Genomic DNA, 22,053 nt, shown 5'->3' on the forward strand with positions numbered 1-22,053 from the left:
ATTATTGGAAATAAAATTGTGAAGAGCACAACATGCTATCGCTATTTCTGCTTGGGAGTCGATGGGGTATTGCGAGGCACACTTCAGTATGGGAAAACGCTTCTTCAGTACTCCAATGATACGCTCAACATGATTACGAAGTTGTGCATGCCTCAGATTGAATAGCTCTCGAGAGTTTTGTGGGCGCTGATTGCATTTTGCTTGCTCCACCAAATGGTACCTTACATTGCGATAAGGGACGATGAAGTTAGGCGTATTCGCATAACCCGCATCCACCAAATAAAACTTTCCTTCAGGGACATAGATATTATTTTGAAGAACATATTGTAGCACTCGAGCATCAGAAGCTGGACCTTCCCATCCGCTACTAATATGGACGAAATGATTATCAAAATCACATGCAACCATGACATTTTGTGACAATGTTCCTTTTCTGTTACGATATGGATCTTGGTCTTTCAGAGATATGCTAATTGGAATATGTGTCCCCTCTATTGCTCCAATACAATCCTATAAAAATAATAATTAAGATGAGAAATTTGTATCTATATTGATGTATAACTTTGAATGGTTACAATTATAATACCTTGAAATACGGCATAAATTTTGTATTGCTTGCAACTTTCAAAGGAACATTGACTGGAGGCAATTGTACTACACTTCCAGACAATGTCATGAGTGCATTCAACACAATATTGAAGTAGCGACTTATAGTCTCACCACTGTGCTGAAATTGCCCTTGGAGTGTACGATTGGTTGCATTCTTGGAAATAGCATATAGAAATATGCCTACCTGTTCCTCCACCGAGACAAAATTTGTATCTCTTAGATGGCATCTCTCTCGAAGGCCCTGGACCAAATTACGAAAAATGTACTTCTCCATCCGAAAATCTCATTTGCATCTCAACTCATGACCCTCTAAAACTTCTCGCACGTACCGATCTCCCGTAAGGATGGATGTATGAATACGTGTGTGACTGACCGAGCTTCTATCACTAGCATACAAAGCTTGGATGATGGCCAATTCATCATCTTCTCTACGTTTGCGCGTCAAAAAATTACCCAACATTCTGATTGACAATATAACACACCTACAAAAATGTGCATATGACATCTCAGGCATACACTAGATCCCCAAACAAAAATGATTGATAATAGAACGTACCTGCTACCTTGCCGTAGATCACAATCATAAAGCAGGAGCAACTTGTTGTGTGAAGACTAGAATATCTTGTAATTGTGTGTTCCTTTGAAGCGGGATATATATAGGTGGATTAGTTAAGCTTTCAGTGCCAGCAGCCCATGCAAAGGCCATGCATGGATGAAGGATGGACATATTCTAGATCAGCTGACGCGGATGTAGGTGCATGAGAGATAGTCATATTTTACAGATCTTAGTATCTAGCTAGATCAAGTCGGACGTCTGCATGGTGGCTGCATGCAGCCAGCCGCCGTTAACAACCGCTAATTACTCAGTCATCCACTCCAAATACTTGGGTCAAAACTTTGATAAGACAGCACCAGCCAAACACATGTAAAACTGAGAAAACTTTGCTTTAAAAAAACTGTGGTATTCTTTGGCCATCCAGGAGAATACTCTGGTTTTCAATTGCCACAGTTTAAAAAATAATTTGCTGCCAAACTAGGCCTAAAGTTTGTTTACAGAGGGAGTACATTGCTGCTTTGTCCTGATTCACCATTGCATGTCCTAATAAAACTTGGTTTATTTTGATCTTTTAACGGTAGAATTTTACAAGAGAATATAATTTTGAATTTTTTTAGTGATATACGTCATGAAAGAAACACATGAAGTAAGCACACCAAAAACTAATCATTTTATATCGATATGATAAAAAGGTGGCGCAGCATCGCGCGCGTAAGCTTCTAGTATATATGAAACCAAATGAAAGGTTGTCCCCTGGGCTGAGTTCCGACTTTTTGGCTCCAACCAAATAATGCCTGATGTCAAGGTCTGGGCATCCAATAGCTTCATGGATGGACCCCTGGCCTGCTCATACATTCCCGTACACTCATGAACCAGCTCCTTTTTAGATTATCAAAACCCATTGATCATTTCGTTATGCTTTTACACTGCAAAATATCCAAACAACTAAAAAACTTCTAAAAACTAAATTACTCTACTCCTACAGCTAGCAAACCATGACGAGCAAGAAAGGGCAGCAAAAACATTCTCTTGCTTTTTGCTCACCGAAACAGGAGTGACAGAAAAAGCATCAATCACTGGTAGAAAACATGGCATCAGTCCCGGTTCTAGAGGGGACTAAAGCCCAAAACCTTTAGTCCCGGTTTGCTTACGAACCAGGATTAGGGGGTTTGGAGGGTTAATTTAGGGGTTTGATCATATTGTGTTAGCTAGCTAAAAGAGAGAAGTGACATCTCTTTCTTCGTGCTTGGTTGACGCTAGCTACTATATATATAAAAAGAACTCGACATGCTAGCTAGTAAGCAAATGAAGGAACCATTAATTACACAAGATCGTCGTGAACATATACAGAGAGAAATGATCTCTCTTTCTCTGAGAGATTGGTCGAACAACAAGTTTTCGTATATCGATCCGACGCTACTACATATATACAATATAACATCTCTTACAATGGCTAACATCTAAAATCCATTTCAATTTCCAGATGGTATTCTCCCTTCTCATTTATGACGTGGTCAAGAAAGAATCCCGCCAATTCCTCTTGAATTGCTCGTATGCGATCATGTGGTAGGAGTTCATCCCGCATCTGCCACATCTAATTTAAAGAAGGGGGTCAATACATATATATGAATGAAACTCAACACAAATGATGGTAATAAAATAAAATTGTAAATATTATTTTTTACATACTTCATATTATTCGTCAGAGTAGCCCCGCTGAGAGGTTGCGTTGTAGATGAACTCGCAAACATAATATCCACATAAATTATTCCTACCTTCCTGCCACAAGCACTTTAAGAGAACTAGAGTTCAATCAAACTGATAATCAAGCATGATAAATGGTATTGATGAAATTAGAATCAATGGGAGATGCGTGGAACTAGCTATTACTACTTACTTTCGGTTGTGTAAATCGCATCTTCCTTGGCAGTCCCGGAGCTATTCCGGTGAACTCTTTCCAAACCCTGCCAGACAAAGAAAATAATTAATTGATATCGGGAAATGAACAAAGTTGCCGATATGGTGCGATAATGATCAATTGAACTTACTCCGGGAGCATTGCAGTCATGTCCGCATAGTCCTGAGGATCTTTTCGTCTCGAGTCTAAGACAGTTACTACTCCACGTTCAAGCTTAATCTCTAGCAGAATAAAGTAAAAGCTGCGCATGAATGCATAACTCATCAATTACATTACTATAATTAACCTCGACTAAGCGAAACCGAATATGCACAAGACAGTAACACTCACTTGAAGTTGTAAGGAAAGAGTATTTTCCCTTTGTTTTGATTTGAAGTAACGATTGTAGCAAGTTGTCCTCAGTATCTTTGACTATTTTTAACCGACCATTTATTTATGGTAATTGGGTTAATGAACCCAATTTCATATATTTGTGCTTTTTTTGCATTCGACGATCTTCAATCTGCATAATATAGCGAGGATAATTATATATACATGCAATGAAAGAGCTGAGCTATAGAGACTTAATTACAGAAGTAATACTTAATGACATTATCAAGTCATGAGTTGTTTGTCGAGGGCGTCTTGATTGTATAGCTGGAATAACTCCATAAATTGAACATGCATCACCTCAGTTCCAGGCATCTTAATTATAGAGACCTAATTGTTGCTTGGGACAGAGTTGTCCTGCCTCTTTATGCGGGAGGTTTGGGGGTCACAGATTTATCGGCTCACAACCAGGCAATGCTCTGTAAGTTTGTGGCCAAAGTTGTTCAGTACTCGGATATACCATGCTATCAATGCTTGGCCTTGCAATACTGCAAAAATAAACTGCCCACTGGCAAGAGTACAAGAGATACAGCTTTCTGGAAAGGGCTCAAAACCTGCATTCCGCTGGTCATGTACTCTTCTTGTTGCTCGGTTGGTGCAGGGGATTTGGTCTTCTTCTGGCAGGGATCAGTGGCTAGGGGCTGATCGACTGATGTTCTTGCTGCCAGTGTTATACTCTTTTGCCAAGGATAAACTTTGTTCGGTACAGTCACATATGTCCTCAGATGGCTGCGCCATTCAGTTACACCCAAATCTTTCACATATAGCAACGCAAGAGTTGCAACTTCTGCATGGCATCCTCGCGAATGTCACCTTGAATGCTGCCCGCAAGGATCAACGGGTTTCTTCTCTCTATGGAAAGGGTATCACCACAGGCTACTTCTACAGACTGCTTACTTTCCAGGGTATGAGGTCTGTTTTTGAGCAGTGGATTTGGGACGTGCTTATTCCAAACAAGCACAAAGTTTTTCTCTGGCTGGCCTTCTATGGGCGCGTAAACACCAAGGATAATATGGTCAAGAAAAACTGGTCGGCGATCGCTTCGCATGCAGATTGTGATATCTGCCCCGCCATCGAATCCATTACTCATCTCGCTCTGAGATGTCGGTCGGCTGAACATCTTTGGGGCAAGTTGCAGTTGGACTCGTTGGCTTGTGCTTCTTCTGACCTGCTGTCCTTCTTTGAACAAGCTGCTCGTCAGCTGACTTTCAAAAGGAAATGGAATGTCGCTCTTGCTGCCTGCGTCGTCACCTTATGGCATGCTCGGAATGATCGTGTCTTCAATAACAAGCAGTGAACTGCCTCGTACGTTAAGTTTTATGCTGCCGAATTGCTCCGGTTATGGGCGCACAGGGCTATGCTACAGCAGGACAAAAATGATCTGATGACCTGGGTGCACATTATTGATAGCTAATTAGCTGCTTTGGTTTCTTTGTTATCCCTCTATCCCCTCCTCCTCCTCTGTTCTTCTTGGCACCTTTGGTGCACTTCTCCTGGTTCATGTAACAAACTTTGCATCTTCCAGGCTCAGGCCTGTTTGAAATATATAAGGTAGAGCAATCTCTACCTTTTATTTAAAAAAAAACTAATTATGTTTATGGCCTGATTTTTTTTTGACTTGGCTGATTTGAGGGTACAACTTAGCAGTCTTGTTGTTGGTTCTGAAGCCCATTATTAATTATTATGCTTCCTTATGCAGGTGTGCTGAGCCAGCTGCCGAAGGCATATTCGCAAACTTCTCCCTCCTGCTGACAGAGGACCCGGTGGAGGAACCCGATGTGATCGACCTCGCACTGTGTACGAGGAAGACAGGACCAAATTCCCTTCGATTACTGGCAACGAGGACGAGAACGATGAAGACATAGGGACGACCGCCTGCATTTCCCGGCCGGGGAGAAGGAGATTGACATCTCGAAGAACCTCCGGGACATCATCCACCTGGAGATCACGCTGGATGCCTTCTGCAGCAGCACTTGCAAGGGCCTGTGTCTCGTCTGCGGCGCAAACCTCAACACGAGCAGCTGCAGCTGCAGCTGCAGCATGGAGGAGCCGCAGGCCAAGGAAACCAGGCGGCCGGGAACTCTGAAAGACCTGCTGAAGCCTATGCAGAGAAGATGATGAGGCAGACAGTGCATATGTAGGTATCTCTAGGATTGTCATGGGCAAGATATGCAGCCCGGTGAAAATGCAAATACTTGATGGCGGCGATATAGGGGAACTAGACCGGCGACATTTGAGTTGTGTCTCATGCTTCGCTGCACCGATGGTGCATATCTGTTTTTCTGTTCCTTAGAAGTTCTTGATTATCATCTGTATGGCCTATCTTACTGTTCTGAAAGTAGAAGCCTGCAATATGCCATGGTGTTATGTTGTACTGCAAAACCTGAAATGACATGATCAAATTACCTGTATGTGCACTTATCACTGTATTTGTATGTGTATGTTTTTGCTGGAACACTTGCATCTTTCAGGTTTTACTTGTTGCAAGCCAACAGGTAACAAACCAAATTAGGTCAACACAAGACTTACTCATATTTGAAGAAAGGTAAGTGAAAAAAAGAGACGGTCAAACAGAGAAGAACTTCACCAGTCACAACATATAGTAATTAAGCAGACTGAATAAACTAGCAGACTATATCAACTCTCAAACAAGGCTAAACAGACATCGAATAACCTCCGTTCCAGTGCTTGCCTGAGCTGATCACTACACAGGGACACAAAGAACACTCATTCATGGCCTCTCCTCCATGAGTTTCGCGAGGGCGCGCGGCTCATTCCACAAGCTCGAAACAAGGGACCATGCAACAACAACCTCCACCTTGCAGAAGCCAAGATCGCAGGCGCCATTGCTCGTGCCGGCCCTCTCCGGCGCGAACACGGCCTCGCCTCTTGCAACAACCACGGCAGCGCCACCACCATCATCGCCGTCTTCTTTGTCAGTGATCTGAGGGGACGCCACCATGGAGACAACCAGCTTCCCCCCATCGAGGTCCACCGACACGACGCGCCTCGAGAGCTCGACTGCGCCGGTCGAAGGGCTGATCGGCATCGTCCCGTCCCGGGAGTCGAGCAGCAGCACCTCTCCTTCCCTCACGGTTGTGACCTCAGCGACGACGCGCCCACGGAGACCCTCTGGCCACACACCGTCGATGATCCGGACACCGATGATGGTCGCCTCGACCGAGGGGTCAAGCGGCGCGTAGGCAAGCTCAATCGTGCACCGGTCGCAGAGGATACCAGAGCGGATCACATGTGTGGCAAGGTAGGTCTGGGGGTAGTTGAAGATCCCGAAGGCCAGCATCTCGTCCTCTTCGAGGTCCGTCTTGCTCTTCACCTTCAGCTGGAACTCAATCGTGATCGGGTCGATGATCACGATCGCGCGCGACGGGCCTGTCAGCAGTAGGTATGGATCCTGCAATGCAAGCAACACATGTCAACAAAATGGTTGGCAGACTATCATGTAACAAAGACGAGAACTATGGTGAATATATCAAATCCATGCTCCAACTAGTCGAGTAATCCATTCAAATGTCCAAACAGATGAAGATGAAGAATCAGAGGAAATATATTTTAACATAAAACAACAGATAACAAATGATACGCGGTGCTTGCCTGTTGGGTGAGGACCTGGCAGTTCTCCCTGGTGCGGTTGAAAAGGAAGTTGCGATTGTGATCCGAGGTGTCCCTAGCGGCGACAAAGCCATGGACATGCAGCGGCCACTGGAGGCCGTCTTCCAGGTCGGCCACTCGGATGTTGAAGATCTGCATGGTACAATGAGGTCTCGCATAGCTCGGGATGGGTCCAGACGTGAAGCGCATGGGACCAAGACTAGCTGCAATCTTGCATGAAGCAAAATTAAGCTATGTGACTAGAGCTTGCTGTTGTTATCAGTAACGCAACATACAGACATGTTAATAGCATTCCCATGGATGAATGAAATTGCAATGGTTCATCCTAGCTTTTCGAGAGTACGCAAATTGCGTACCATATCTTTATAGAAGAACAGAATACCAAATACAAGATGACTACCACTCGCTGCGAACAACGAGCGTAGCACAACTCCACAACCGGCTAGTCCAGGGACAGCCACCCACAACAACACAACCACAACGCAAAAAGCCTCCCCAAAACCGAAATCCTCGCCGCGTCTCGACCGACGTCGGTCACCTCCGAAGAACAGCCGCTCCCTCCAAGCTTCCATTGTCAACGCACCATCCCCCATGAGAGGTGGCAAGAGGATGGCAGGACTCGATCCGACCTGAGAAAGGCACCGTCTTGGAATCACCGGCGACGATCGTATATTGCGCCAGGGAAGAATGATCAGGGCAACGGCGAACACCGGAGGAGCGGAACGTAGGAACTCCAAGTCTCCCGGCACGATGCTCCCAACAGAGAGACGACTTCGAGAATGCCGCCATCGTGCCGATTCAACGCCGAATCAAGGCTTTCGCCTGGAGACAACTGCCAAAACCAAGCAAGCGAGGGACTTGGCGACACACTCGGCGACGCCTCCGGGGAGGGGAATGACACCCACGGGTGCCATCGTCGCCGGCCCGGCCAAAACCGGACTGGATTTTCATCCGTAATGCCGCGCAACTCCACTCCTCCGAGGTATTGGGCAGTACCATGCATGATGGCTCGCACCGCTGCCACCGCAGCAAATTGTCGTCGAGGCTGTGCAACCATGGTCTTCTCCAACCCTCACTGCCGAGAGAACGCGACCCACACCACCATCAACATCACAGACAAGGAGCAGCAACATCCCACCAAGCCGTGCAAGGGCCAGATCTAGCAAAGTCGGCCTTCACCATCACCAGGGGACTCCCACAAGCATGGATATGACCCGTGCCTCCAGCCACACTCCGGCGCCAACTCCCCCGTGGCATCCCCGCGCGCTCCTCACACGGCGGCCGGCCGGCCACCCGCTGCTCGCCAAGATCCCTTCCTGGCAGGGCCTTCTCGGCGGCGCCGCCGCCATGGCTGAGCTCACGCCGCCGCCACCAACAGAGCCGGTGCTCCACCTACCTCCGCCTCCCTGCTGCGCTCCTGGATCCGCGCGTGCCGTCGCACTCCCGCGTTCCCCGCCGTGAGAGCCCCGCACCACCATGGCCGCCTCAGGGACGTCCCGCTCCGCGCGAAGGGGAGCCGTCCAGAGGGCGCAGCCAGCGCCCGCCGCCTTCGTTGGCCGGGCGCGGACGCCATCGCCGGTGCCGGCGGCGGCAGCGGCCGGGGGAAGGGGGATCTGAGGTCCTGAGGGCTAGGGTTTGGGAAGGCCTCCGGAGTGGCACGCGCGTGCGACCCGGGAGGAAGAGGATGGTTCATCCTAGCTTACAATACAATGAATGAACTTAGGAAGTAATGCAAAACAGGGGAGAGGTGTGGGATAGCATTACTCTGGTCGTCGAAGGAGCCGAATTTTCCGGCAAAGCGGCTCTCCCACAGCCCGCGGTACCTCGCGATCCGATCTTCCTCCCTGTAAACCTCCTCCTCCTCCTCCCGCGTCGTCGTCTCTGGCGGCGGCGGCAGTGGACATGGACATGGCGGAGGTGTGCTGTTAATATCGTCATCATGGTTCACCCTCCCCATATCCTTCATCTTCTCCTCCCTCTGCTTTCTGGTGGCACTGGCGTCCCCCTCAGCCTCGCCCTCGCCCTCGCCGCCGCGGAAGAAGGAGATGTCCATCCCCGCCAGCCCGCTGCTGATCAGCTCCTCCATCGCCGGGGATCGAGGAATCAAACGTTCGATCTATCGCTTCCTCTGCCGCTTATAACTCTGTCATTAGGTTTAGATCTTTTTTTTGACATTTGGATCAAACGTAGAAAACACGTACGTGGTCACCAACCAAACCAAACGCGGCTAAAGGAATCTCTTCTCTGCATGTTTTCAGACAATAACTTGTGATTGTTGACAATTTCTTCAGCTATCTACCTGTGCATACCTGTACATCGGGACGTTTTTGATCTGGGTCCGCCCCTGCAGGCTCTACTTGTACCAACAGGTAACAGTCAAAACTAGGCCAGCACAGGTTTACAACCGAGCAAACACAAGTAAAACTAACAGGAGATATGATAGCAGTACCATAGCATGGGCACACTACAAGAGATATGATAGCAGTACCATACAAGAACGGGTATGAAACACCGATTCCAATACTTGATTGAGTTAAGCATCACACAAGATATACGTGTTCACTGTAAGGAATCACTTACATGCTATCGATCAGTGAAAAGGAAGGTGATGTTAACGGAGAAGAAACGATTGGGCCAAAGGGAAGAGAACAGGAAACTAGAATTCCCCGACGAGGAAAAATAAAGGGAATACAAAAAACAAAAGCTTCATCATACCGTGAAGATGTTACAACGTAACATTTGGTAGAAGATAGTGTCAAATGATAATCAGACGGCACGATGAACACAAGATGATATGGTCACTAACCAAACCAAATGCGGCTAAAGGAATCTCTGCATAGAGACGGCCGGGGGACCAAACCTTTCTTTCGCTGAACCATGGACGGATGGACCTCCCTCCGCTTCCGGTGGCGATCGCCGGCTGCTGTTCCGGCAGCTCGATTCCCCTCTCAGAAACGCAACCGGCGAACGCCCGATCTCACAAAAAGATTGTTGCATCTCTCCAAGCTCGTGAGTAAGAAACATATATACAGCATACATATACCTCTTGCTGATAAATAATTACAAGATCCAGTGATGGTTCTTCTCCGTTGAGATGTCAACTTGGACTTTGAGTTACACCTAGTCCCCTATATTTTGCCTCACTGGACCGTGTAATCTTTGTGATGTTTCGTCTAATTCAGGTTGATGGCAAAGCTGGAATGGATTCTTGGGAGGAGAGCGTTTCGGAAGGAGACGAGCAAATTCGATGATGAAAAACAGTTCTCAACTTGGACGTACCGGACCAAGGGGGAAAAGGAGTACTCCGAAAAAACCACATGGATGGCTTCAGAAACGAATGTATATGGGGTATCAAGATTACCGCAGTCGTCAGTAAAATGCTTCCAGAAAATTGGCCCCTCCTATATGCTTCATTTTCATGGCAAACTACATATTGATTGGGACGTGTTGGTGAAGATATTATCTTGTTACAAATGCGAAGTTCCATGTTTTCACACAATGACTTTGTGATGGATGATTAACAATTTCTTAGGCAACCATCCTAGTGGCTGCTGATGCAGCCCTTAAGTTCACGAAAATCACAAGACCGGTTGAGATCGCGTAGTGATTTGGCCGTAGCGCTCTTCTTCCACCAAGTCGTCTTTCTGCCAGATTTTGACATCTTGGATCTAGTAGCTGACAAGTTCCAGCCTTCCCGTCAGAGATCTATACGGATTGGCGTATGTCGCCCCTAGATATGTAGATCGGAAAGGTTCCGGTCGCATGCGCTCATATAATCAGCCAACACGGCCTCAAGAGGGTGCGGCACAAAGGTTTGATTTCTTATTGGTGTCATGGGACATGTCTAAGTTAAGATTCCCAAGGCATTGATAAAGGTGGAGAAAGTCGTGGCGGTTGCGATTGGAGGTCTTGAATCTTGGTGGAAAGGTGTCTTGGAAATGATGAAGACTGTGTGCCAGGTGTTTAGTGTCTTGCAATAGCGGCCTCGCAGTGGGGGCGGCAGCACTGGAGGACTATATTTTTGGTGGTGCTTCTCGAGTATCGAGTCTCGATTCCCAGAGTGAAAACCCAAGGTCTGACGTTTATTGGTTGTACCTGGCAATGACCTTGTTGAAGGCATTGTTTTTGGGTGAACTTGAATTTCCCCAAGGTGAAAACCCAAGATCTTCGATCGGACAATGAAAACACTTGTGCATTGTTTCCTTCTTGAAGGCGTTGTTTTTGGAGAACCTTTTTTGTAATCTGTGTGTTGTCTTCGTTAGTGATTAGTGTGCTACTAATACTAATGATTGATCACCATGGCGGGGTCTTTTTTGTTTGTTTGTTTTATTTTATTTTTTGGTTGTGTGTATCCTGGATGTCTTTGGACATCTTGTTGGTACAGAGGCCGGGTATAATTGATATGTTCGTGATATTAATATTTCCCTTTGGCGAAAAACTATATACCTGCGCGATAAAGTAGAAGCAAGACTATTGGAATAAAAATAAAGATAGAGGCTGACTGGCTAGTCAAGACCAACAACAATGATGAGGTCGACAAAGATGATCACCAAAAGACAATGCATAATAATTGCCACACCTCACCTCGGTTGATATTTTATAATAACGGGAATTTGAACAAGAAAAGGGCACACCAACAAGAGAGAACGAAGATGGTATTGTAAGTATATATAAGCTACTAGTAGAACCTAGTATACTCTATAGTTATGTATTTTATTGCACTTATATTAATTTGGTAATCTTAGAATACGTTCGGTTGTGGCGTGAAATGTTGCAACATTTCACAAAAAATAAAGAACACTATATTGGGGACATTTTTCTAAGAAGGTTGACATTTTTGTAGTTGTTGTAGTGATAACAAAAATTGACCATGTGTAGTTGCAAAAAATGTGACCAAGTTGGGAATATGGGTATGTGAACTAAACCAAACCTTATACTCTAGAATCCTTTACCAAATTATTTTATAAGTGTGCTCTGAAACACTCTACCAACTATTTTTAGATATTTAATGACACATACAAACTCACTATAATACACTACATGATATCCCATATGCCGCCGGGTAAACTTTGTTGAAGTAATGTATAAATAAATGGGTGCTATAAAAAACACTAAAACCACTGAAAAGGCCAATGTAAGATTGTTTTTGATTCATATTTTAAAACGGTTGGCATGTGAAATATGTAACATAATCATGTCTAGAAAAGAAAATCTTTTGGACAAATAATATTAACTATATAAGTTCTCGCTTGGGATTATATAAGTTCCCGGGGTAAGCTTTTGCATATACAAAATATGTTCGTTTTGTATTTAAAAAAATGTGGAACACTAACTATATATATAAGTATGTTGCAAGCGTCCAACACATACACCGCCCATGATAAGACATAAAAATAAAATATGTTACTTATGACTGACATGATTGATCTGTTGATGTGCCATAATTGCATGGATAGAACAATTAAGTAAAATATAAAATTATACGTACTAAAATTGTAGTCGGTATAATTATTTTAAATAAGTATAAAAGTTTAGTACAAAATTATACCTGCTAAAATTAGTCCGGGGCGGGGAGCTATTTGACAACATAGTGTAATTAACAAGATGAGCATTCGACAAAAAAATATAATGAGTGCCTTGTGACATTAATAGGAAGAACAACTCACAAGGTAGTGAAGAACAAAAGAAGATATTAAGGTAAACAGGGGCAAGCCAAAGCTGCGTGCCTCTACGTACGTGGTTATTTACCCCAATAGCCAACAATCAGAGCTTTCCTACACTTACATAAAGCAGATACGAAAGTTTACGTGAATGATAATGTGTGGTTGTTTGATTGGATTGCACAGGGCCCCACCCTTGAAATTCGGAGGGGGGGTAGTTGAGATTTGGAACGATGATGATTTTCATAACCGATTTACGTAAAAAATGCGTACATGTAGCATTTTTGCAACAAAAGATTGCTATGGCCATGGGCGAATTATCAGAAACATGACTATTGCGGACCACACTAGTCAAGAAAGAGAGAGAAGGATGGAATGCAACAGTCTTTCTCTGCCAAACATAACTATTGCGGACCGCAATGCGTTCCATCCTTCTCTCTCTTTCTTGTATACTACACCTATGCATGCATGCGGATCTTGTAACACTAGAATACGAAATTATAGCCGACGCCAAAAAAAATACCGTCTCCCATGGCCCAAGAAACCCACCTGGTGGCCCAAGCCTGCTGGCTTAAAAATACTACCAAGAAGAGCAAACAGGCGCACAAGGCGTCTGTCCTAGAAACCGGCCCAAAGCCGGGCAAGCCGCCTAATTCTCGCCTCAATCAGTGGATTGTAATCTAGATGGGAGAATTCTCAGATTTGAAAAGTTTACCAATTTTTTTACCTAAATCTCGACTGTTTTTTGGCACTTTCCTAGGCATTCTTGGCTCATATGACTGAAATCTGCGCGAGTGCCACAATCAACTTGTGTGCTCAGTTGAGCATTGGCTTTTTCTTTGTCCACGCAGCGGCAGGTTAGCCGGATTTGGTTTCTTGTTGCGCCTCGCCCAGTCATCATGTTTTGATCGTGCAAAAAAAAGAAAAAAAAAAGGCCATGCCGATGCCATGCATCGCTGTATGCTTTGGGTCGCTAGCTAGCTAAGCTGGTTAGAGAATACGCAACCTACTGTTGTTTGAGAACTTGACAAAAGAAAGAAAAAATCGTCGGCCATACCATTTTATTGATTCACAAGGGATATCATGGGAGTATCGCTGGCCAGAATTGTTTTTCAGTGGCGTAACTGAGGAATATGATGAAAACAAGTCAAACATATATGCAAAATCTAAAAATCCTTGGACTTGGACCACAAGGCAGGGATAGCAAGGGACTTTTCATCCTTGTCTCTAGCTATGTGCCCTCGCCTACAAGACAACTCGAGTATTTTACAAGCAAGCTAGTAACATAACATTGGTGAAGGTTTGCAACGCATCCGCATGAGCAAACAAGAGAGGCTAGCCGCCGCATCCTCCTTCCTCCACAAAAAAGTTAGGGTTTCTGCCTCCCGCCGCCGCCGCCGCAGGTCCGCCTCCTCTCCGGTGGCCCTAGGGCCATGGGGGCGCGGTGGATCTCGGCAAGGACCGGCTGGAGGGCTCCGTTTTTAGTCGTTTCTTTCAGTTTTGCTAGGGTTTGTGTCCTGATCAGGAAGACGAGACGGCGGCGGCTCCTGAAGATGGAATAAAGGTCTCCCCGCCTAGTCCGTGTTCCGGCGATGCGTCTAGCACCGTTGGTGGGCGTGTGGAGGTGTGTCTCCGGCGGATCTATCTTTGGTGGATTTGTTCGGATCTCGTCGTTGTTCGTCTACGTTCGCGTGTCTTCAGATTGGATCTTTCTGATCTACGTTATTCTTCATCTGCGGCGGTTGCTGTTCTGGTGCGCTGGTCCTACGGGGCCTTAGCACGACGACTTCCCGACTGTCTACTACAACAAGTTGTGACCGACTCCGGCGATGGAGGGGCGTTGATGGCGGCGCGCCTTCGGCTCGCTTCAGTGCTGGTAGTCGTCGCTAGGTGGTCTATGGATCTGGATGTAATTTTTATTATTTCTGGTATTTGTTGTACTTCCATGATTGAAGATGAATAGATCAGAAATTTTCTCGCAAAAAAAAAACAAGAGAAGAAGAAAAAAAAAACTTATTCGAAGCACTTTGATCAATCAAACATATGTTTCATAGCCAGCCAGCCACATCAACACCCAAACAGACTAAAGCGTCACTGATTGGCCCGAAATTTTCATCTGTCTTACCCTTGTAGCAGTAGCAGCAGCAACAACAACAACAACAACAACAACAACAACAAAACATCAAGATATATAGTACATCAACGGCGGCTCGTCAGGCAACGAACTCTCTATTTCAAGCTTGTTCCCACCTACAACCTTCTCCTTCTCTTCTCATGCGGTGAGTCGGATAATAGAAGGAGACCTTCTGGATGCTCCCCTCCAAGCCCTTCCTGCCTACCTTGATCCAACAAAATGACAACTCTTGCTCTTGCTCTTACTCCTACGTGAAACAAGTGCATGCATTTTAGGGCGAGATATTCTTCAATCAATCAAAAAAGCTTTTTAATGGATTCCACGGGTGGTTATGTTAAGTATGATGGCATAACTTGAGATCTACTTTATATTAAGCATCTCAATACATATGCACTGCCTTTACCCAAAAAGGCTTTCACCCCGCTTTATATATGAAACAAACCGCTCAAGCCAAACATCCAACAAGGTTCACACACACACACACACGCACACACACACACACACACACACACACACACACACACACCAAGTCTCACAAAGCACAAAGAAGTACGGAGGGTTAATGCTGAGGGCACAACTCAACAAGTCCTGAACACAAAACAACACACTCCCACACAGCAACCCAAGTAACAAGTCTAATCGGGCTCCGGAGGTGGCTCTTGGCTCCAGAAATTCTATTTATTGATATAAAAAATCCTTGCAAAGTTTCGTTCCATTTCAAGAACTTTTATTTCTGCACAAAAACAACACCATGATAGTTCTGCTGAAAACAACGTCAGTCCGGGGTTAGTTTCATTCAAATCATGCAAATTGGAGTTCAAAACAAGAGGAAAACATTTGGAAAAGTAGATACGTTGGACATGTATCACCTATTTATGCGCTTATTCGTAAGGGGCTGATTTGGATCCATAGGTTTCATGCTATGTTTAGATTTATCTTAATTCTTCTTTCGTAGTTATGGATGCTTGCGAGGGGGCGTAATCATAAGTGGGGGGCTTGTTCAAGTAAGAACAACACACAAGCACCAGTCAACCCACATATGAATTATCAAAGTAGCGAACGTGAATCAAACAAACATGATGAAAGTGACTAGATGAAATTCCCGCGTGTCTGCAAAAACGCTTTACTTGCTATAAGAGAACGTTCCGGCTTGTCCTTTGCTACAAAAAGGATTGGGCTACCTTGTTGCACCTTTGTTACTGTTGGTACTTGTTGCCCGTTACAAATTATCTTGTTATCAAAGTACAAGTTACCGATAATTTCAGTGTTTGTAGACATTACCTTGCTGAAAACTGCTTGTCATTTCCTTCTGCTCCTCGTTGGGTTCGACACTCTTACTTATTGAAAGGACTACGATTGACCCCCTATACTTGTGGGGTCATCATTGTCACATTCTAAAATTGACCATTTTGCCCTTGCACTTATTCAGTCCCCTTCGAGAGAGAAACTTTTCTGGCAAAATTTTCCGCGAGCTTCTCGGACTTCTCCCTAGTGAATCCATCAAGCCCAAGCAAGCCACAACAGCCACAACAACCAGTTGCATGATGGCATTGCGATAGCCATGGTTTATCACTTGTTAGTGCTATGTATATGCATGTGAATCCATGCTCATTCTTATGCCATGTTTATTTGCATGTAGTTATTTAAACGATTATTTTGGTAATGCTATTATTATCATGTTTAATTCTCGTAATTATTTCCTATACCAGTGATATAATAATATGCTCATATGGAGAGTTATTGTTTGGTTATGAAAAAACATGTGAGATTCATGATCATCACTATGCCATGCTCATTTGCATCCAGTAAATTAAATGATTTATTTTTGTTGATGTCAAGATTCATATGCTAAATGGTTATGTTGCCCATCCATGCTTATGCTAATATGATGATGATATGTATTGTTATTTCATCATGTTATTTTGCTATGACTCAGCTCATCCATTCAAGTTAAGCCTGACATTAATTGAGCTTGAAAAATCAGCTGGCTAAGTCATAGTGCCACCGAATCGAGCTCACGAGTGCAACCACACATGCGTCGATGGGGAGGCCCTAATTCCCTGTATTGTCATGCCTCTCGCCGGTGCCTCCAACTAGGGAAGGTTATGTGTGCTCGCTATTCTCATCAAGTAGGCGGCAATAACCTTGTGTGCCCGAGTTGTACAGCACCCAAGGTCCCTGTTTGGGATAGTTTAGTTTGGCCATGACGGTGGCGGCCACAAACGCGGCCGATATGACGAGTTGACATCGGGGCCATCTATGACATAGCCCAAAGGGATGTTTGTCGGAGTGACCGGAAGAGTGTCATGCAATAAGTTGGTTTAGTTGAAACCTCGTTGGTCCATCCGAATGGGACCACGAGGCCATGAGTTGGTCCTAACTAACCCACGCATGCACTACTAGATGACCAATCCACTAACCAACTTACTAGCTACATGCATCCACTAGCTAATAACCAGGCCCTCGGCTGCCCACGCACGCAGCACCTGTGAAGGTGGTCTCGCGGCGCCTCCGCACGCTGTACGTACGCACGCCCACGCCCTGCACGGACCAGACCTCGCGTGCCGACGCCGTGACAACTGCATAGGCATGGCTTATTTTCAACAAAGCAGGCCACCCGAAAGTCCATCAAAAGTCAATGATCAATGGTGTCCCTGCCAGCACTTGTGCCGTGTTGGAAGGATATTGCTGACTGAGAGGGATGCATGAATCTTCCCAGAAGGTAGGAGTGTCACCATCAGTCCATCACCAACTAGGGACGAACCGCCTTTGTTGAAAAGAAAAGAAAAAAACAGCATATCTGACCTTCCAACAACGACATGCGTTCACTAAAAATCTCCTTCCACCACGTCCAACTGGCTGTAAACCTTCCTCGCCCACCTAGCCTCCCAACGCATCAGCCTGCTGCTCCTCCTCATCTCCTACCCGCGCCATGGAAGCTCCGCCGCCTCTTCTCCTAACATTCCTGGTTCTGCTCTTCCTCCTAGCCCCGAACACGGCCGCCGCGGCCAGGGACGGCTGCAGCGTGGGCTGCGACCTCGCGCTGGGCTCCTACTACGTCGCGAAGGACATGAACATCACCTTCATCGCTTCGCTCTTCGGCTTCTCCGACTACCGAGCGCTTGCCAAGTATAACCGCGGGCTCCCCAGGCTCGACTACGTCACCGCTGGGGATCGCCTCGACGTCCCCTTCCCCTGCGAGTGCCTAGCGCTGCCCTCCGACCCGGCCTCCACCTACCTCGCCGCCTCCATCCCCTACGTAGTCGCCCCCGAAGATACCTACATCAGCATCGCCCGCAAGTACAACAACCTCACCACCGCCGGCTGGCTGCAGGCCACCAATACCTACCCGACCAACAAACAGCCCCGACGTCGTCGTCGTCAACGTCACCGTCAACTGCTCCTGCGGCGACGCCGGGATCTCCACAGATTACGGGCTCTTCCGCACATTCCCGCTCAGAGACTGGGAGACGCTCGCCTCCGTCGCCGCAACTCGCGACTTCTCGTCGCCGGAGCAGTTGGACCAACTCAGGAGGTATAATCCCGGCATGGACGGTGTCACCGGGAGCGGCCTCGTGTACATCCCTGCCCAAGGTATGTGAGGCTTCCATCCACTTTGCCACGTAGTATTGATTCCGTGGGTTGCGTCATGCCATTTCTGCATCCATATTATATTAACTTGGATAAAGATGCCTATACAGTGGTCTCGTGGAATTTCAAGGCTTAAGTTGACTTGATGCATCATTAATTTATATGTCGCGGAGAATTGATCACATCTTCCTAAAAGTTGTTACTCTGCTTATTTGGTTTCCCAGATCCCGATGGAAGTTACCTTCCTATTAAATCACCGGCAGGGTAAGAGTTGTTATTTGAGCTTATCCTCTTATCCACTTAATTTTCTTGGTCATGCATGTTATGTTTATTCTCATGCAGTTGAGCTGATAAGTATCGATCCTTCATCTTGTGCAGTATAGCCAGACTGCGTCCTCTCACGAGCTAATTATTGCTCGCCGTTAAGCTTTTTTTGGGAAGAACCACTGGATATTATTGCCGGCTACCGTGAGAACTATGATGCTTATTCATATTCAACTCTTAGGAACAGGAAAAAAAGTTTCAGCAGGAGCAATAGCAGGAAGTGTTGTGGCTGGTGTAGTTGCACCAGTCTTGGGTATCTTGTTATTCTTGTTTTATAGGCAAAGAAAGGCGCAACAGAATGCACTTCTTCCATCTTCTAAAGAATCTACCCGGCTAGGTAACAATAATTTTTGTATGGATCTCTAACCTTGCAACTGAGAGTTAGTCCTGTAATTTAGACTAGCATATGCATGTCCTAATTTCACCACTTCAAGTTAATATCTTAACTTCGTTCTTCTCAACGATTTTCTGCTAGAAGGATATGCGTGGATTAGGGTGGTTTGAAGCCATGCTTGCTTATCCTATGAGCAACTATACTGATCTTTCTGTGCCTAGAAATATTGTGGAGTAAATAGAGTATGATATGAGTTATGATTATGAGTAATAGTTTGGGGGACTTACCAATAAGTGTACTTTTGGAAAGATAGAGGAAGTTAGATAACCTTGAATTATGCTTCCAATTTTCCCTTCTTTTGTGCTTCCTTGAACAAGCCTTGACTGATATTAATTACAACAGAATGTGCCTTCTTATTTCTGAACTATTATTCTTTTTGTTCCAGCCAGTACAATATTAATGCAAAAGGTGACAGCATCGTCAACTCAAGCTGGCATAGCATCATTAGCTGCTGGTATTACAGTTGACAAACCAGTCGAGTTCACATACCAAGAACTTTTTAATGCTACAGAAGGCTTCAACATAACTCGTAAAATTGGACAAGGTGGTTTTGGTGCTGTCTATTATGCTGAGCTTGTAGGCGAGGTTAGTACAAAAACTAATAATTCAGTTGCATTTCAGAAACCCACATGCCAAAAACATGTGTACTTAACTAGGGGCTTGAACAATGGTGGAATAACATAACTCTGTGAAGGTCCATGATTGCAATCATGCAACATCATGATATGTTCTTCATCGAATGACTTGCTTTGTTTCTCTTGTGTTGTCCACTGTCCAGAAAGCCGCCATAAAGAAAATGGACATGAAGGCTACTCAAGAGTTTCTTGCAGAGTTAAAGGCTTTGACACATGTTCACCATCTAAATCTGGTTCGTAGATCTTCTATTTGTTCACTTAAATGACACTGCTTTTTAATGGGACGATAATATGGATTTTCCATGGGGATGATCTCATAAATCTTTCGCGAGTTAAATTCGCCATTTCAATGTTCGATGTCATGCAGGTGCGCTTTATTGGTTATTGCACGGAGAGTTCTTTGTTCCTTGTTTATGAATTTGTCGAGAATGGCAACTTAAGCCAACATTTGCGTGGAACTGGTATACTCTGCCTCTCGAAATACCGAATGTGCCTTTTTTCTGCTCTGTTGCTTCTGGCAAATTAATCTCTTGGCACATTTGTATAGGTTACGAGCCTCTTTCTTGGGCTGAAAGAGTTCGGATTGCGCTAGATTCAGCAAGAGGTCTTGAGTACATTCATGAGCATACCGTTCCAGTCTACATACATCGGGACATCAAATCCGCAAACATCTTGATAGACAAGAACACACGTGCAAAGGTAGGAATGGTTCAAGGAGAATTCATCCGTGTGTTTTATATGTAATATCCATTATTCCATGTGTTCTATATGTACATTCATGAAGTAATGTTGTTTATGTATCTTCCAGGTTGCAGATCTTGGTCTGGCAAAGCTTACAGAAGTTGGTGGTGCATCTTTGCAAACACGTGTTGTTGGTACATTCGGTTACATGCCTCCAGAGTAGGTTTCCTGAACTTCTACCTCTTTTTTTATGAGTAAACATCTACTTTTGTCATTCCGCTAAATGCAGTGTCCTTGCTAATTTTTTATGAATGCTGACAATGATGGGAAATGGTGTTGGCAGATACTTTCAATATGGTGAAGTTTCTCGTAAGGTTGATGTGTATGCCTTTGGCGTTGTCTTGTACGAACTTATCTCAGCCAAAGATGCCATTGTCCAATCAACTGATGGATCTGCTAGTGGTTCAAAGGTGTTGGTTTATCTGGTAATTGTGCTTCTGAGCTAGTAACTACTCCCTCCGTCCTTTAAAGAGTGTTCTTCCAACTTTCTTGAAAAAGTCAAACTTTTTTATATTTGACCGTGTTTATATAATAATACATCAACATTTATGCCATCAAATTAGTAGCATTAGGTTCGTGATAAAATATACTTTCATCATATACCTATTTGATTTCACAAACATTGTATATTTTTGCACAAACTCGGTCAAACTTTGAAATAGTTTGACCCTCCAACAAAGTTGAAAGTACACTCTTTAAAGGACGGAGGGAGTAGATACTTTCTGCTCTCAGTGCTTCATAAAACCGCTAGGATGGCCGCTTTTGGGTTATTTTGCTGAAGTTCCTTCTTTGGCTGTTTGATCACTTTTTACCATTCTGAAATCTGTAGTTTGAGGAGACTCTCACTGCACCGGATCCGGAAGAAGGTCTCAAGAAGCTCATCGATCCGAAGCTGGGAGATGACTATCCCATCGACGCCATTCTCATGGTTAAGAAAACATGCCAAAGCCCTAGCTTGCACTGTTCGATTGCATAGTAACATATGATGCCTTCTGAACGCAGATGACACAGCTGGCGAAAGTATGCACAGAAGAGGACCCCAAGCTGAGGCCGACGATGAGGTCTGTGGTCGTAGCGCTCATGACACTCTCTTCCATGAGTTTTGGGATATGAAAAACCTGGGTTTAATGAACCTCATGTCCGGGAGATGACCTCCTTTTTTCTGCAGATTGGTACATGACCTCCTTACCCACATGTCTCCCCTAGCATTGTACATCAGGGCACATTTCCTTTCCGAGAAGAAGCAAACACGCGCCTTGCCGAGCCCTTTTTCTTCCATTGAAAAGCTAAAGAGGAAATTAGATACATGCAACACATGTCAAAATGTTTCTCGTTGTAATGTGATAAAATAGTGTTTCTGGACGTTCCTGTCATTTCTTTAATTATGCATTCTGAAATGAAACGGGTTCAATGCAGGTGATCATGTCCATGATTTTTGACATGAAACAAGTTCACTACAGCTAAAAACATCTCTCTCTCTCTCTCTCTCTCT

The 22,053-nt window shown here is 45.0% G+C and overlaps 1 pseudogene; it reads left to right on the top strand.

Annotated features, from left to right (window-relative positions):
- Positions 1-17,774: 17,774 nt before the first annotated feature.
- On the top strand, positions 17,775-21,857 carry LOC119324721 (annotated as a pseudogene).
- The last annotated feature ends 196 nt before the right edge of the window (positions 21,858-22,053 follow it).

Source organism: Triticum dicoccoides, chromosome 6B, assembly GCF_002162155.2.
Source record: "Triticum dicoccoides isolate Atlit2015 ecotype Zavitan chromosome 6B, WEW_v2.0, whole genome shotgun sequence".
Classification (NCBI taxonomy): domain Eukaryota; kingdom Viridiplantae; phylum Streptophyta; class Magnoliopsida; order Poales; family Poaceae; genus Triticum; species Triticum dicoccoides.